The sequence below is a fragment of the Eleutherodactylus coqui genome, chromosome 1 (assembly GCF_035609145.1).
Source record: "Eleutherodactylus coqui strain aEleCoq1 chromosome 1, aEleCoq1.hap1, whole genome shotgun sequence".
Taxonomy (NCBI): Eukaryota; Metazoa; Chordata; class Amphibia; order Anura; family Eleutherodactylidae; genus Eleutherodactylus; species Eleutherodactylus coqui.
Window position 1 is genome coordinate 189,897,242 of NC_089837.1, and position 16,745 is coordinate 189,913,986.

Here is a 16,745-nt window from a genome sequence, read left to right on the forward strand (position 1 = left end):
TTCTTTTTTTAAATTTTTTATTTAATCAAGTCAATTTTTATTGACATTTTTATTTTTGATACAGTCAACAATCAGCTCACATGACTCCTTGTATGCTTTAACCCATTCTGTATTAGAATATCCAGTGCACGATTATAATGAATACACAGTTGTAACGAAACAGGATAAGATCGCCTGTACATGGCAAATTCGGATCTGATCCTGGCCGGTGACCCCGCGTACCTGTCTTCTTTCTTCATTATCTGTACTGCAGATGGTCCGGATGGCGAGCCGTCGAACATGCACAGTACAGATTTTTTTTCAAATGTTTATTTTTCCTGCGCCATTGCTGGGCGATGACGTGGGTACCCACGACCTATCCACAATGTTAGTTGCGGAAGGGCCACGGGTCGCACGGCTTCCACTGATTTCAGTGGATGCCATCCATGCGGAATCTGCACTAAAGTAGAATATGCTACGATTTTTCCAAGAAGCACTTCTCCATAGCATGTTAAAATGGTATTTGCAATGCAAATCCGTTCGTGTGCAGGTGGCATAAAGCCATTTTAAAGTCCATAGTAAGAAAGGTTCAAGAAGAAGGCAGCGGTTAGCCATTAATGATTTCATGAAAAGTCCTAATAAAGGGGAAAAGGGGGAAACAGCATGGTAAAATCTCCTTAACCTCTTAAAGACAAGGGTGCTTTGGTCTTAAAGGACCAGATACTTTTTAGGGATTTTACCCATGTGGTGGCTTTACCGCGCTTTTTTTTTCAGCTGCTGCTTTTTTTCCCCCGTGACATATAGGGCTATTTTTTTTTTTTTTACTGCATTTTTTTCCACTTTTTTAGGTTTTATTAGGGGTAAAAAGTACCTTTTTTTAATTTATAGTTGTTTATTTTTAAAGTTAGTATATTCACACTGAAATAAAGTACGGGAATGGGTTCCTCATTTTATTTTAGATGTTGTTAGGGACCGTTAGTGTGGACCTACTTAGTCAACTTACTAGTTTTGGCGTAGAACCAATCCAAGCGAGGTTAGCAGCTGACCCTTGGCAATCAGAAGCTTTGGTACCAGGCGATGAGAAACTAAACTGTAGCAAGCAATATAGATGGAAAACCTTGCCCTTCGTCAGGGAGATGAGGGGCAACCCTTCCTATAAGTGGGGTAGGCGCCCTGATAAGAATGCCCCTACGGTCTTCCTCTCGGCTCTGACTAACCCTGATAGGACACTGAACATACCACTGTATACACCAAAAACACAGAGCTGGACCAGGAATAATGCAGGGATGTGAAGGCAAAAGGAGAAGCGTACACAGACAAGGCTGAGGAACAGGCAATGGGATACAAGACAGCAGGCATACAAAGACTGGAGAGCAACAAAAAAATGAACATTGATAAAGTACAGGATGCACACAGATAAGAAGACAGAAATGAGACCTCTGCTGGGTGTCAGAGGCATACACACAACAACACTGAGGCAAAATGGGAGGGTTCCCAGCTCAGCTAAATAGGGAGGTAATTACCAATGTCCTGCAGCTGAGCTAGGAGCGCTGGAGCAGATAACCATTGAGGTGCTGGAGAGACGTATGCAGCAGTTCAAGTTACAGGGAAAGCAGGACAACGGCTGCGTCTGCCAGAAACAGCAAGAGACAAGTCTGAGCTGCAGACCTAACAGCACCCCCCCCTTACGCCCTCTCCTTCTCCTACTAGTTCTCTGCAGAATCTCTGAACCAGAAGAGGGGCATTGATGTTCTCTGAGGGTTCCCATGGCCTCTCCTCTGGTCCGTAACCCCTCCAGTCCACTAAGAAAAAAGTCTTGTCCGTAACTCTTTTAATATCCGGTATATTTTTTACCTCATAGATGTGCTCCCAGTTGATCTGAGTAGTAGCAGGTCTAGGATCTCTGGAAAACCTATTAAGAGCAAGCGGTTTAAGCCGTGAAACATGAAAAGAGTTGGGGATTTGCAGGGAAGCAGGAAGGCATAGCTTGTAACACACAGAATTCACTCTCTCAAAAACTTTGAATGGTCCTAAGAATCATGGGACAAGCTTGTAAGATGGCACCTTTACCCTGATATGCTTGGTGGAGAGCCATACTTTGTCCTCTGGAGAAAATTGCAGAGGAGGTCGATGTCTGCGATTGGCGAACTTCTTCATTAAGTCGATAGCTCTCCCCAGAGTCATCCTGGTCTCCTGCCAAATTCTGAAAAATTCTCAGCTGAAGAAACTGCTGCTGGAACCTCAGAAGTGCTGGAACTAGGCAGGAGAGTTCTGGGTTGCTGACCATATACCATGGTAAAATGAGAACTCTTCATGGATTCACTGACATGGTGATAATGCGAGAATTCTGCCCAGGACAGCAGACTGGCCAAACTGTCCTGATGGACATTGGTAAATTTCGTACGTACGCTCCACCTGCCCATTAGACTGTGGGTGGTAAGCCGAAGAGAAGTTTAACGATATACCCATGAGCTTACAAAGAGACCTCCAAAACATAGAAGTAAATTGAACCCCTCTATCAGACACTATGTGCAGGGGAAATCTATGGAGGTGGAAAATATGGTCAATAAACCTCTCCGTTATCTGGCTGGTGGATGGTAATCCTGGCAAAGGCACAAAATGGGCCATCTTGGAGAAATTGCGGATGTTCTTTACCTTAGACGAACACCAGTAGAGACAAGGGATTAATTTGATAGTCTTGCGTTGCCCGAAATGCCCAGCTACTTTAGAACAATGTCCCCAGGACAGGACCAACTTTCTCTTGGATTCGGGTACAAAGGCCTTTTCAAGTGTAATGTCCCTAACCTGAACAGGAGCCACAGTTACCATCTTGACAGGATCAATGATAAATTGGGGGACCTCCTCAGAATCCTTTGAATCAAACGCTCTAGACAGTGCGTCAGCTTTAACATTCTTGTCAGTGGAACAAAAGTGTAGGACAAAATCAAACCGAGCAAAAAATAAGGACCACCGGACTTGACTAGGGTTGAGTCACTGTGGGGTCTGTAGATACATCAAGTTTTTATGGTCAGTAAAAACCACAATGGGTTGAGAAGCTCCCTCCAGCAGAAACCACCAAAAGTCCAAGGCCATCTTGATGGCCATTAGTTCACAGTCTCCTATAGAGTAATTATGTTCTACTGCAGAGAAAGATCTGTAAAAGAACCCACACGTCACCTTCCTCCCCAAGGTACCTCTGCGATAGGATTGCACCTATTCCAGAGGAGGAGGCATCAACTTCCAAAAAGAACTATTTAGTAACCTCCAGTTGTTGCAGCACGGGCACTGATGAGAAGGCTAGTTTCAAGGCTTGGAAAGTGGATTCAGCCTCCAGAGTCCATTGCTTGGCATCTGCTCCCTTACAGGTAAGGGTAGAGATAGGCAATGTTAAAGTGGAAAAGTGCGGTATGAACTGTAGTAGATCGCGAAGCCCAAAAATTGCTGAATAGCACGAAGCCCTTATTGACGGGGCCAATACAGCATTGCAGAGACCTTATTGAGATCCATTTGCAAACCCTGCTTGGACACTATATATATTAAAAATGGAATAGATTCACACTCGAAAATGCATTTTTTCGAACCTGGCAAAAAGGTGGTTTTCCCTTAACTGCTGGAGTACAGTACAGACTTGTCAGTAGTGTGAATAAATATCTGGTGAAAAGATCAGGATGTCGTCAAGATACACGACAATGCACGACAAGAGAACATCTCTGAAGATGTCATTCACGAATTCTTAAATGGTAATCAAGTGACCGCTCTCCAGAAATGGAGATAAAACCAGATATTTAGATAATAAAAATATAAATAGCGGTAGACTCACCTGGCATGGAGCCTGCCGTAAGACAGGACTCCACAACAAAAAGGTCCACTTCAGTATTCAGAAGAATCCTCTCAGATTTTTAAATCCCAATGGATGTAGGGAGAGCAGCAGAGGCAAAGGTATCTGGGGTAATCCACCTCGGTAGTAAACAATATAGGAAAAGAAAAAACTTTTAAACCTTTGCGCTACTTTTAAATGTTAACCCTGGATACGCACAGATAGAAGACAGAGATGAGACCTTTGCAGGGTCCCAGCTCAGGTATATAGGGTGATACATTTTACTATCTTCTCCCAGCTTACCTATGCCCTATGTGAGGGATGTTCTTTCACAATCTGGACTGAGGTCCTTTCCGGACTTCTTCAGAGCTTTTGTGGTTCCTGCCGAGTAACAATATTTTCAGTTGAGAAGTTTTGTGGACTCCCCGAAACCCGTGGTGAACCTCTTTCCAGTTAAAGCTCTGTGTGTGTCTTCGGACCCTCCCAGACACTCCATCTCAGTGATTTACAGAGCGCTGCTGACCTGAGAGACTCCCATCCAAGCTATGTAGCAGCATGGGAGAGAGAATTGGGCAGAAGCTTTTTAATCAATCTTTGGCATAAGGCCTTTCTCCTATCACATAAGATGGCAGTATCCTGTAGGCTGGAGGAGCTTAATTATAAGATCTTTACCCAATGGTGCAGAACCCGGAGAAACTGCACAAAATATATAAACAGCTCTCTCCCTTATGTTGGAGATGCTCCACTGAGGTAGGCAATATGATCCATTTATGGTAGGAGTGTCCTCCGATGGCTAGTCTTTGGTGAGATATTATGTTCCTCTATAACTTTGCATGTGGTCTGCCTGTTGCCTTAACTCCAGAGGCTACCTTATTGTCAATGTTCCTGGGACTCATATCAAAAACAAAGAAGCGGTTGTTACGCTTCTTTGTTCTGGCAGCCAAACAGATCATTCCCAGGCTGTGGCGCATCACAACTGCTCCCTCTAGGGTGACATGGGTGGAATCCATGAACAACCTCATGAGCTATGATGAAATGAGAGCCAATGAAAAAAACATATACTCTGATTTCTGTGCCATTTGGCAACCTTGGTTCTCCTGACCCTCCGGCCCGAGTTAGGGCCCAGAGGGTATTTACTCAGATGCATTGGTTTTCTTTCTTAATCTGTAGCATACATGTTTATTTTTCAAGTGTTTATGGCTGTTCAATAAATTACTTTTAAACATAAGGATCCACCAACTATGGGCTGTCCAGTCCTGTACAGGTAGAAATGCTGGATTGCCAAAAAAGCATATTAAAGGGGATGAGTTGGACTGAAGTCCCATTTTAAATCTAATTGATCTCCATAACAGCAGAGAACGGTAATAGACAGGCCACAACAAAATCTCCAGCTGGACCCAAGCCAGAACTAATGATTTTGTATTCACAGCAGCAAATTGACCTCATAATATTTAAATAAATTAGGGAGCGACAACCTGCCCAGTCTTTTCTAATAACATAAGGTGGAAGTTGGAACCCGAGGTCTCCGGTTCTACCAGATAAACGTATTGATGTGCTCTTGTACTAATTTAATGTCCTGTCTGGGACATATTGGGATCAGTAGACTTTTAAGAATAGCAGATACGAGATTTTTGGGAGTGTAACCATCTTAATAGTATGAATTCTACCCAGCCAGGACATAGATGGAGATTCCCATACATCTAGATCCCAAATCAGTCTCTAAATAAGCAGGGGCTAATTTTACCTATAGAGAGACAGGGGGTCAGCGGTCAGTTTAACAGTGGGATGGATATTGGAAATAATAATTTTGTTTGATAAGACTCTTTTGTTCAGGCATGTTATTAAATAAGGCTTCCAATTTGCTAAAATTAATTTAAAGGCCAGAGAGAGTGGCACACTGTTTCAGAACAGAATTAAGGTTAGTGAAGGAAGTGAATGGCTGTGTGAGTGTCAGAAGATCATCCGCAAAAAAGACTCAGCTTGTATATTTTACATGTTACTAAGATACCTGTTATATTAGGGCTATTCCTTATGAGTAAGGCCAGGGGTTCTATCGCAAGTGCAAAAAGCACTCGTTTTGTGTCCTGACGTAACTGAATGGGTTCCTGCTTTTGAGTTGGAAGTATTAATGTGCCTTGAGGCTCCGAAAATAGTGAATTGAAAACCTGTTAAAATAAGAACCTCGAATCTCAATTTTGCTAAATACTACTTCCATGTACTACCATGATATACTATTAAATGCCTTGTCTATATGCGTTGTGTAACAGGTGTAGCACTTTTCAAATATAGTCGGTGCCTGTCAGGAGGGAATAAACCCAACTTGATCCTTAAAGATCAAAGACAGAAGGAAAGCATTCAGTTGACTTGCAAAAATAGAGGTTACAATTTTATAGTTGACATTAAGGAGTGAGATGGGTTGGTAGTTGCTCAGTGCAAGAGGATTATTATTTTGTTTGGGAATTAAAGCTATCTGGACAGCTAAGGATTCGGGAGGAACTGGTGCCCCAGCACCTCCCTGGGTTACATTTTTTTAATAGTAAATATCCATCTGGGCATGGCAATTTACCAAATAAATCTGGTCTTGTTAAAGGGATTGTCATTTCGAGGAGGACAAATGTCACTATGCATAAATTTATTGGCTCATAGGAACTGAAACCCTGAATCCAGGAATGTGACTATTCTACTTATCCTCAGTGTTCCCATACAACTGCATGCAGATCATGAACTACATAGGCACAAGCATAGAATGATAGGGCTAGTCCTCTAATTCTATGCATGTACCTATGTAGCCTGCATTTTGCATGTAGCTGCAACTTTGCAAGAGGACAGCATTTGAACACATAGGAGGGCAAGTGTAATAATCACATTCTTGGATTTGGAGTTCCAGCTCCTATGAACCCATTACTTTAGTTCATGGGAATCCAAGTGTGTTAAACACAATATTGCATTATTTAAATAGAGAGTGACCCTTAGTTCCCACACAACCTTCTCTGCTAACTGCTCCTGTATACTGTTAGAACATGAATGAGAACAAAATTGTCAATGCTCAACACTAGTAAGACACATGCTCACCATAGACCTTCTCAATACCAGTTTAAACAGTAGATACAATTAAATGAAAATGTATCAGAAAACTTATTGCGTTTTTTGGGAGTGGCTTTGTTTGTTTTTTTTTAAATTTCTTATAGCATTTTCCGTGCAGGATAAAAAGTATGTTGAATTTATTGTACAGGTTGATAGTTAGCAAACCTTGGTTTTTAACCCCTTGAGTGGCGGGTTTCCTACCACCCTGTCGTGCCCACCAGGGCAGGTTTTTAAAAATGGTCTAATCATTGAATTTCAACTAATTTTGCAGTTGCGTCTCAAGAGCCATAACTTTTTCATTTTTCCATTGACATGGCCATATGAGGGCTTGTTTTTTGCGGGACAAGTTGTGATTTTTTTAAACAGGGGGGAGGAAAAAAAGAAATGGGGAAAAAAGAAAAAAAGGGGCCATGTCATTAAGGGGTTAAATAATGTATTACCTTCCTTCTCTGGGTCATTACGACGCATGGATACCACATGTGTAATTGTATTTTTGATTTTTTACAAAGTAAAGGGAGACAAGTGTTTTTATTATATTTTTATTATTTTTTTCCTTTTTTTCTTTTTTTTTGTCCCTTTAGAGGACTTCCACAGATTCCCCTGATCACATTCCGGGGGTCCGATGGTGACAGCCCTTTACATGCTGCAGTCACATAGACTGCAGCATGTAAAGGGTTAACACAGCAGAGATCGGAGGTTTTCTCTGATCTCTGCTGTAAGAGCTAGTACCTAGCTGTCCTCTGACAGCTAACAACCAGCTCTCCCTGCCACAGAGACCATCGGCTTGCTTCTGACAAGCCGATGGTCTCTATGGCAACCTGTAAACAAACCAGTGCAGGAGGTTGCCGACATATCGGCAATATCTTCTGCTGGTTTTTCAAAGCCCTTGCTTTGTTCTCTGCTTGTGGCAGTGTGCTCTGCAGCTCCCATCGTGATACATAGCCCAGAAATCTTCCGGGCTATGTCACTATGAGCAGTGGAGCTCGTCCCGGAAAATTTCCGGGCGTGCCACTCAAGGGGTTAAATGTTTTGTTCTGCATGTTATTTTTTTAACCACATTTATTATGTGACTTGAACCTGCAATCTGATGATTGCTATGATAGTATATTGCAGTACTTCTGAACTGCAATGTATTTTCGTTAATAGCAATTGTAGGCCATGGCAGATCCGTCCACCATTGTCTGACATCTAGCTGCTATAGCAACCCATTGGCCCTCCGCGATTATTTTGCAGCATGCCAATGACATCACAGAGGGAGACATGTAAGGGGCTCACAGCAGGAATCTGTGTTCAAACTAATCCCTGCTTTTGCAGTGGGAGGCCGGCTGACAGCTTCTGAGTCCATGCCATCCATAGGACTTAAAGGAGATGTCCCGCGCCGAAACGGGTTTTTTTTTTTTTTAAACCCCCCCCCCCGTTCGGCGCGAGACAACCCCGATGCAGGGGTTAAAAAACCCACCCGCACAGCGCTTACCTGAATCCCGGCGGTCCGGCGTCTTCATACTCACCTGCTGAAGATGGCCGCCGGGATCCTCTGTCTTCATGGACCGCAGGGCTTCTGTGCGGTCCATTGCCGATTCCAGCCTCCTGATTGGCTGGAATCGGCACGTGACGGGGCGGAGCTACACGGAGCTACACGGAGCCCCATAGAGAAGAGGAGAAGACCCGGACTGCGCAAGCGCGGCTAATTTGGCCATCGGAGGGCGAAAATTAGTCGGCACCATGGAGACGAGGACGCCAGCAACGGAGCAGGTAAGTATAAAACTTTTTATAACTTCTGTATGGCTCATAATTAATGCACAATGTACATTACAAAGTGCATTATTATGGCCATGCAGAAGTGTATAGACCCACTTGCTGCCTCGGGACAACCCCTTTAAGTTTACATTCATTTGCGGTAACCCTTTCCCAGCCACGGCGTAAACTTACGTCCTGTGGCAGCAAGGGGTTATTGACAGGGTTCAATTTGGGGGCTCTTAATCAGAAAGAACTTTTTTATTTCTAGGAGAGCCAGTAATCACCACTTTTCTTTCCTTGACAAAACTGCATGAGGATCAGTTTCCCCACAGATGAAGCCAATAGTGGCTGGCAGTGGCTCTTCAAGTGAACGTTTAGTTGAGTGGACTGACTTCTACTTTCTGACTCAAGTAGTATCATGCCAGGATACTGTTGTCTCTCCACTAGTGGCTGCTGTTGCACACTTTTTAGTATTATATTGCGATTTTACAGCTTTCCATTGCAGGCAACAATTTTTCACCTTAACTTACCTTTAACAACACAGGACGTATAGTTATGTCCTGTGCATTGAGGGTTTGTATAGAGGGAAATTGGGAGCCGATCCCGCTCCATACAATGCGGGTGTCAGCTGTTTCTTATAGCTGACACCTGTCGCCAACAGCCGTAATGAGCATGATTGCTGATCGTAGCTGTTAAACATTTAAATGCCGCTGTCAGGTCTGACCCCCTTACCCCTCACGATCACGAGGTGCCATTCAGTTGTGATGGTAGCCTAGGGCATTCTGAAGGCCCCCAGCGCTGCCATGGCTGATTGTCTATAAAGCCGTGCCTGTGGTGTGGCTTTGTAGAATGCCTGTCAGACCCACAGTATAATGTAATACTACGGTATTACATTATACTGTATGAGCAATCAAACGAGTGCAAGTTCAAGTCGCCAGGGGAACTAACAAAATAATAAAATGTGAAAAAAAATGTAATACTACGGTATTACATTATACTGTATGAGCAATCAAACGAGTGCAAGTTCAAGTCGCCAGGGGAACTAACAAAATAATAAAATGTGAAAAAAAAAAAGCTTAAATATTGAAAGTATAAAAGTAAAAAAAAGCAAAAAACCAAAAACCTATTTAGTATTGCCACGTCCTGCACGGTGAACATTGTAAAAAAAAATAATATATATATATATATCAGAATTGGTCAATTTTTCTGGTCACCTCATCTCCAAGAAAATTTTTTTTAAAAAGCGATCAAAAAGCCATATATACTCAAAGTGGTACCAGTATAAACTACAGGATGTCCTGCAAAAAGGAGCCCTTACACAAAACTATGTTGATGGAAAAATAAAAAAGTTACGGTGGTTAGAATATGTCTGCAGAAATTTTTCTTACCCCAAGATATTCTCTTTTTTAAAAGTAATACAGCAAAAAAATATATAAATTTGGTATTGGCGTAATCGTACTGACCCATAGAATAAAGTTGTCATGTAACTTTGCTGCTGTATGTACACTGTAAAAACAAGACCTAACTAAAGATGGAATGGTGGTTTTTTTCCCATCTCGCTCAACTTAAAAATATGTAAAAGTTTTTCAGTACATTATATGGTACATTAAATCGTACCATTGAAACATAACTTGGCACACAAAATACAAGCCCTCAGACAGCTACATCAATACATAAATAAGAATTATATTTTTGAAAGTGGGGAGGAAAAAAACCAAAAATGAAATAAAGGGGGCAGTCCTTAAGGGATTAAAACAAGGTGGCCAATGTTGCCTCTAGAGAAAAGGAAAAACGACACTGAAGACCCTCACAAATATAACCTTAACTTCATTACGACCTACAACTCTTCACACTCGGTTGTTAGACCCATTTTAACGCCTTCCCGCTCCAGGGCGTAAGTTTACGTCCTGGGAGCGGGGTACTTCCCGCAACAGGGTGTAAACTTACGTCCTGGGGATAGCGCGGGATCACATATGATCCCGCACTATCCCGCAGCGGGAGCCGGCTGTCATTCACAGCCCGGGGTCCCGCTGCAACAGCGGGGGGGCATCGGAGATGTGCCCCCCGCTGTTAACCCCTCCCCTGCTGCGATCTAAGTAGATCGCGGCAGGGAAAGGGTTCACAGAGGGAGCGCGCTCCCCCTGTGTCTCCGGCTGGCTCTCTCCATGTTGTCGCGAGAGCCCGGCCTGTCGCCGTGGCAACAGGACACCAGACACTGGCGTCCTGTGTTGCCAGTGCCTCAGATCGCTGTATAAGCGATAACGCATGGCAGGGCAGTAGCCCTGTCATGCCTTATCACAGCAATCAGCAGTACTGTGGTGAAAGTCCCCCAGAGGGACACAAATGTTGTAAAAAAAAAAAAAGAAAAGATTATACCTACCCGATAATCGGGTTTCCAGGAGTCTCCTCGACAGCACCACTTGAGATTGCCTCCTCCTGATAGGAGAGGAACACACTGAGAGGTTAAAAGCTCCCCCCCCTTTCCTCAGTGGATTCTAATGAATTGCCGGGGTAGGAGCTTAACTTAAATCTTTACCCAACTGGGTCCCCTTTTTTTTGGAAAATTATATTCTATAGTTTCTTTTTTATCTTCTATGGGGGGGAATGTACGGGTGCTGTCGTGGAGACTCCTGGAAACCCGATTATCGGGTAGGTATAATCTTTTTTTCCCCAGTCGTCTCCACGACAGCACCACTTGAGATGTACCAAGTAAAGTTTTTTTCTAGGGTGGGATTGCCGCCGAGAAGATCTTGCGGCCGAAGGCCATGTCCTCATGCGGCCGAAGGCCATGTCCTCATACTGCTGTACCTTTACCCTATAGTGTTTAATGAAAGTGTGCAGCTTCTTCCAGACTGCAGCTTTGCATATCTGCTCGACCGAAGCTGAGCTATGTTTGGCCCATGAGGACGCTACTGCCCTTGTAGAATGGGCTCTAAGAGCTGAGGGGATTTCCTTCCCCAGGGCCCTATAGGACTCTATAATGGCCAGGCGGATCCACCTGGCTATGGAGCTTTTTGCTGCTTTGCTCCCTTTGTTTGGGCCACAGAACTGGATGAACAGGTTGTCGTCCCGTCTCCAGTGGCTTGTCGCATCAATATAGCCTAGGACTGCTCTCCTAACGTCCAGGCAGTTTAGGGCTTTTTCTCCCTCGTTTTTAGGTTTATTAAAAAATGAGGGAATTACTATGTCTTGGGACCTATAAAAATGAGATACTACCTTTGGCATGAAGGCAGGGTCTGTTTTAAATACTAATTTGGTGTCCGTGATCTTCAGGAACGGGTGGCGAATGGACAGGGCCTGCAGCTCGCTAACCCACCTTGCGGAGGTGATAGCCACCAGGAAAACTGTCTTGATCATGAGCATTTTTATTGGTAATGCTTCGATCGGCTCGAATGGTTCCTCTGTCATGGCCCTCAGGGCCCAATTAAGGTTCCAGTCTGGAAACATATTTGTGGGCCTAGGTCGTAGTCTGGCTGCTGCCGTCAGGAACCTGCTGACCCATCTATTCTCTGCGAATCTTGTGTCACATATAGAGCTAAGGGCTGCAACCTGGACCCTCAGGGTACTTGGAGAGAGGCCCATCTCTAGGCCCCCCCTGCAAGAACTCTAAGATCAAGGGGGTATCCGGGACGGAGTCCCGGGAATCCCTTCCCTGTCTCCATAAGGAAAACCTTCTCCAAACCTTCTGGTAGATAAGGTGGGTCGTCTTTTTTCTGCTTGACATTAACGTTTCAACCACTCTCTCTGAGAACCACATTCCTCTCAGTGTGGATTCCTCAAGATCCATGCTGTTAGGCGGAGTCTGTCTATGCCCGGGTGGTTCAGTGGCCCTTGTGATAGCAGATCTGTCCAGGTAGGAAGGATGACTGGGTCCTGGACGCTCAGAGCTGTCAGAAGGCTGAACCAACTTCTCTTGGGCCAGAAGGGGGTCACCAGGATTAGTGTGCATACCTGGGTTCTGAAATGCTGTAGGACTCTGGAAATCAGCGGTATCGGAGGAAAGGCGTACACCAGCCCCTCTCCCCAGTCCTGGTCTAGAGCGTCTATTGCTGTAGGATGATCTCCTGGCCGGAGGGAGAAGAAGTTGCTCATTTTGGCGTTCTCCCTGGTTGCGAATAGGTCCAATTGTGGGGTCCTCCACCGGTTGGCAGGATTCTGAATGCTTCCTGGGAAAGAGACCATTCTCCTGGGTCTATCCGCCTCCTGCTGAGAAAATCCGCTTTTTGGTTTAGTGCCCCCTTCAAATGTGTTGCCGTGATCGAAAGGATCCGGCCTTCTGCCCAGCGGAAAATTTTCTGCGCGATGTTTTGCAGGGCGGGAGACCTTGTGCCCCCCTGGCGCGGAATATGGGCGACCGCGGTGGTATTGTCCGAAAGTATCCTTATATGCTGGTTCTGTAGCGAGTTTCCTAGCTGCTGTAGGACCCGCCACACGGCCTGGAGTTCCCTGCAGTTTGAGGATTGGTTTCTTATCTTTTGTGGCCATGGGCCCTGAAGGAACTGGCCCCCCACATGCGCTCCCCATCCCCAGGCGCTTGCGTCTGTTGTGATGTGCGTGGCTGGGTTCTGTATCCAGTGGACCCCCCTCCGCAGGTTCGCTGGGGATGTCCACCAGCGCAGGGATGTTTTCACTGTGTTCTGGATGTACATTTTTGCCCCTAGAGAGGACTGTCTTTTGTCTCAGACTGACAGGACTGAGGTTTGCAGGGCTCTGGTGTGGGTCTGGGCCCATGCTACTCCTGGAATGCATGACGTCAGGCTTCCCAGGAGGGACATGGCTTCCCCAATTGTGCATGATTATCTCGGTAGGAAGGCTTTGACCAGCCGTCGGATCTTTTGTATTTTTTCCTCGGGCAGGAAGGTGCATTGAGTTTCTGAGTTGAGTGGTATACCCAGAAATGTTTTCTTTGTGCTGGGATCTAAGCTGGATTTTTCCCAGTTTATGATCCATCCTAGGAACTGGAGAAGTTCTAGCACTATCTCCAGGTGTTTCGTTAGGAGTTCTCTGGACCCTGCTACTATCAAAATATCGTCCAGGTAGGGTATTATCAGGACCGATTTCTTCCTCAGGTAGGCGGCTACCTCTGCCATAATTTTGGTAAAAATTCTGGGCGCTGAGGAGATTCCGAAAGGCAGGCATCTGAACTGCTGGTGCTCTATTCTTCCGCCCATATCCACTGCGAACCTCAGGTATTTCTGGGAACCCTCGTGGATCGGCACGTGGAAGTATGCGTCTTTTAGGTCGATGGACGCCATGTAGGCTCCTCTGGGAATCAACTTTATTGTTGAGAAGATGGACTCCATTTTGAATTTTCTGTACTTGACGAAGGCGTTCAGAGGCTTCAGGTTTACTATCATCTGCTGTTTCCCAGGGTTTTCTTATTAGGAAGAGCCTGGAATAATGGCCCCGGGTTTCTTCGTTCCGCGGTACGGGGGATATTGCGTTTAACTGTTGTAGCTCCTGAACGCTTTGTTTTAGTAGGTGTAATTGTTGCCCTGAGCCTCCCGTGGTGACGTATTTCCTTCTGGAGAGGGATACCAGTTCTATCCGGTATCCCTGCTGTAGGATCTTTGGGATTCATGTGCCCTCGCAGATTGCGGCCCATCGATCCGCAAAGTTTCCCAGCCTTGCCCCCACGGAGATGGCGTCAGGGTCTCTGCTTTGGATTCCACTGGTGGGGGTTAAAGAGGAAATTCCTTCCTCTGCCCCCCTTGGGGTGACTCCAGCGGCCCGTCTTGCCCTTGCCTCGGTAGGTCTCGGACCGTTGCGCTGGGGCCCGAAAGAAAGTCTTCCCTCTGTTGTTTTTCTTCCGGGAATCCCCTCTTTCTGTCGGCCGCCTTCTCAAGGATTTTGTCTAAGCCGGTCCAAACAGAAACTGGCCATAGAACGGGAGGGAGCATAGTTTGTTTTTAGAGGCTAGGTCACCGGACCACGACTTCAGCCATAACACCCTTCTGGCCGAGTTAGACCGGGCTGTAACTTTAGCCGAGAGTTTGACTGTCTTGGATGCTGCGTCTGCTAAGAAGTTTGTTGCCATCCACAGGATAGAGAGAGTTTAAGATCTGTTCCCTTGGCGTCTTATTTGTTAAATGCAGCTCCAGCTGTTCCAGCCATACCCCCAGAGTCCACACCACGCAAGTGGCTGCGATCCCTGGTCTGAGTATGTTCGCCGCTGCCTCCCATGATTTCTTTAGGAGGCCTTCAGCTTTGCGATCCATTGGATCCTTCAATTGTGCGGCGTCCTCGAAGGGCAGGGTCGTCCTCCTAGCTACTTTGGCCACTGGGACATCTACCTTGGGTACCTCCTCCCAGCTTGCGCATATTTCCTCCTCAAATGGGTACCTTCTTTTTACCTCTCTAGCAGAGAAGGAACCTGCGTCGGGTTTCTTCCACTCTTTTTGGATTATTCTAGTAATATTTTTGTGGACAGGGAAGGTGTGCCTACGCCTCTCCTCTAGTCCCCCGAATATCTCATCCTGCAGGGTGCGTGGTTTTCTGGACTCTTCCATTTTTAGCGTAGCCCTGACCGACTTAATCAGTTCTGTTAGGTCGTCCTGGTGGAATAGGTATTTTTTGTAGTCCTCATCGTCTTAGGACTCCTCGGGCGCCGGTTCCTCTTGTTCCAACCCGATTGAACTCTTGGAGTTGGAAGGCTCCTCGGGAATATACGCCTTTTTCTAGCGCTTAGCCCCTGCTGGCGGCGCTATCTGCGAGGTTAGAGCTGATCGAACCTCCTCCTTCACCAGCTTCCTAACGTCCTCCATGAATCCCCCCGATTCCTCCTTGACTAGCCCAGCTACGCACGCCTTGCATAGAGGCCTCTGGTACGTAGCTGGCCGTCTTGTCCCGCACTCCACGTATTTTTTGAGCTTTGTTCTGGGGGGGGGGGGGGGGGGACGTCTTTTTTATCCCCCTGACAAAAGAGAGCATTTTTTGCGGGTAAACATGCAATTTTCTACATACAGTACACTGGATTTTGCATTGTGTTTTTTTTGCCGCACTGGCTACTTACGGCTGCTGTGGCTGAAGTTTCAGCTGTCTCTGGTGCTGGGGCACTCATCAGTATACCAGTGCTGCAGACACCCTGCGACCTGTAGCACTGGTCCACCTTCTAGCTTCTCTCAGGTTCCTTGTTTTTGAATTTTGGGTCTCCTGCGCCAAGCCCCGCCCCCTCCTGACGTGAGCGCGATGACATCATTGCGCTGGACACGTGACACGGCGCCCCGCCCCCCGCTGCCGTCAAAGGGCTTTCTGTAGCGCCGCGCTCGGTCTATACTCGAGGAGAAGGATGATCGAGGCTCCCGCTTTGTACACCCCATGGGCCGCCGCGGGAGGAACCTGGCTACCATCCCATGTGGCATCCTGGGAGTCGTCTGGCTGGAAGGAAGGACAGGCTGACCCACTGCCCTCCGATCCGCCCGTGAGTAGGCTTCCGGCTGGCTTCTCCACCAGCCCCTCTTAGAGATCCCGCCTCCTGGCAGGACAGGAAGACACTGAGGAAAGTGGGGGAGCTTTTAACCTCAGTGTGTTCCTGTCCTATCAGGAGGAGGCAATCTTAAGTGGTGCGGTCGTGGAGACAACTGGGGAAAAAATATTTAAAAAATGAATTTAAAAAAAGGAAAGAAAGGGAAAAAAAAACCCTTTTTTATGCTTTTTCTCTGATTAGCATAAAAAAAAGGTCTAAAAATTAAAACCCCCACATATTTGGTATTGTCGCTTCTGTAACGACGCGTTCAATAAGTTGCACATGCTTTTGACTGTGCACAGAAAAAAGCATTAAAAAAAATGTAAGAATTTTGGTATCGCTGTAACCGTACTGACCCGCAGAAAAAGTGGATTGTCTTATTTATGCTGCATGATTAACACTGTATAAAAAAAAAAATCTATGGCAGAATTGATGCATTTTCTCTCATCATAAAAAAATAAATAAATAAAAGTTTTACAATGTACTCAATGTACCCAAAAATGACGCTGATAAAAACTACAGTTCGCCACGCAAAAAACAAGCCCTTACACGACCGTGTTGACGGAAAAATAAAATTGACTTTTGATAAATGAAGAAAATCCGCCAAAAATCCTTGCGTCCTTAAGCCCAAAATAGGCCATGTCATTAAGGGGTTAAAGACAA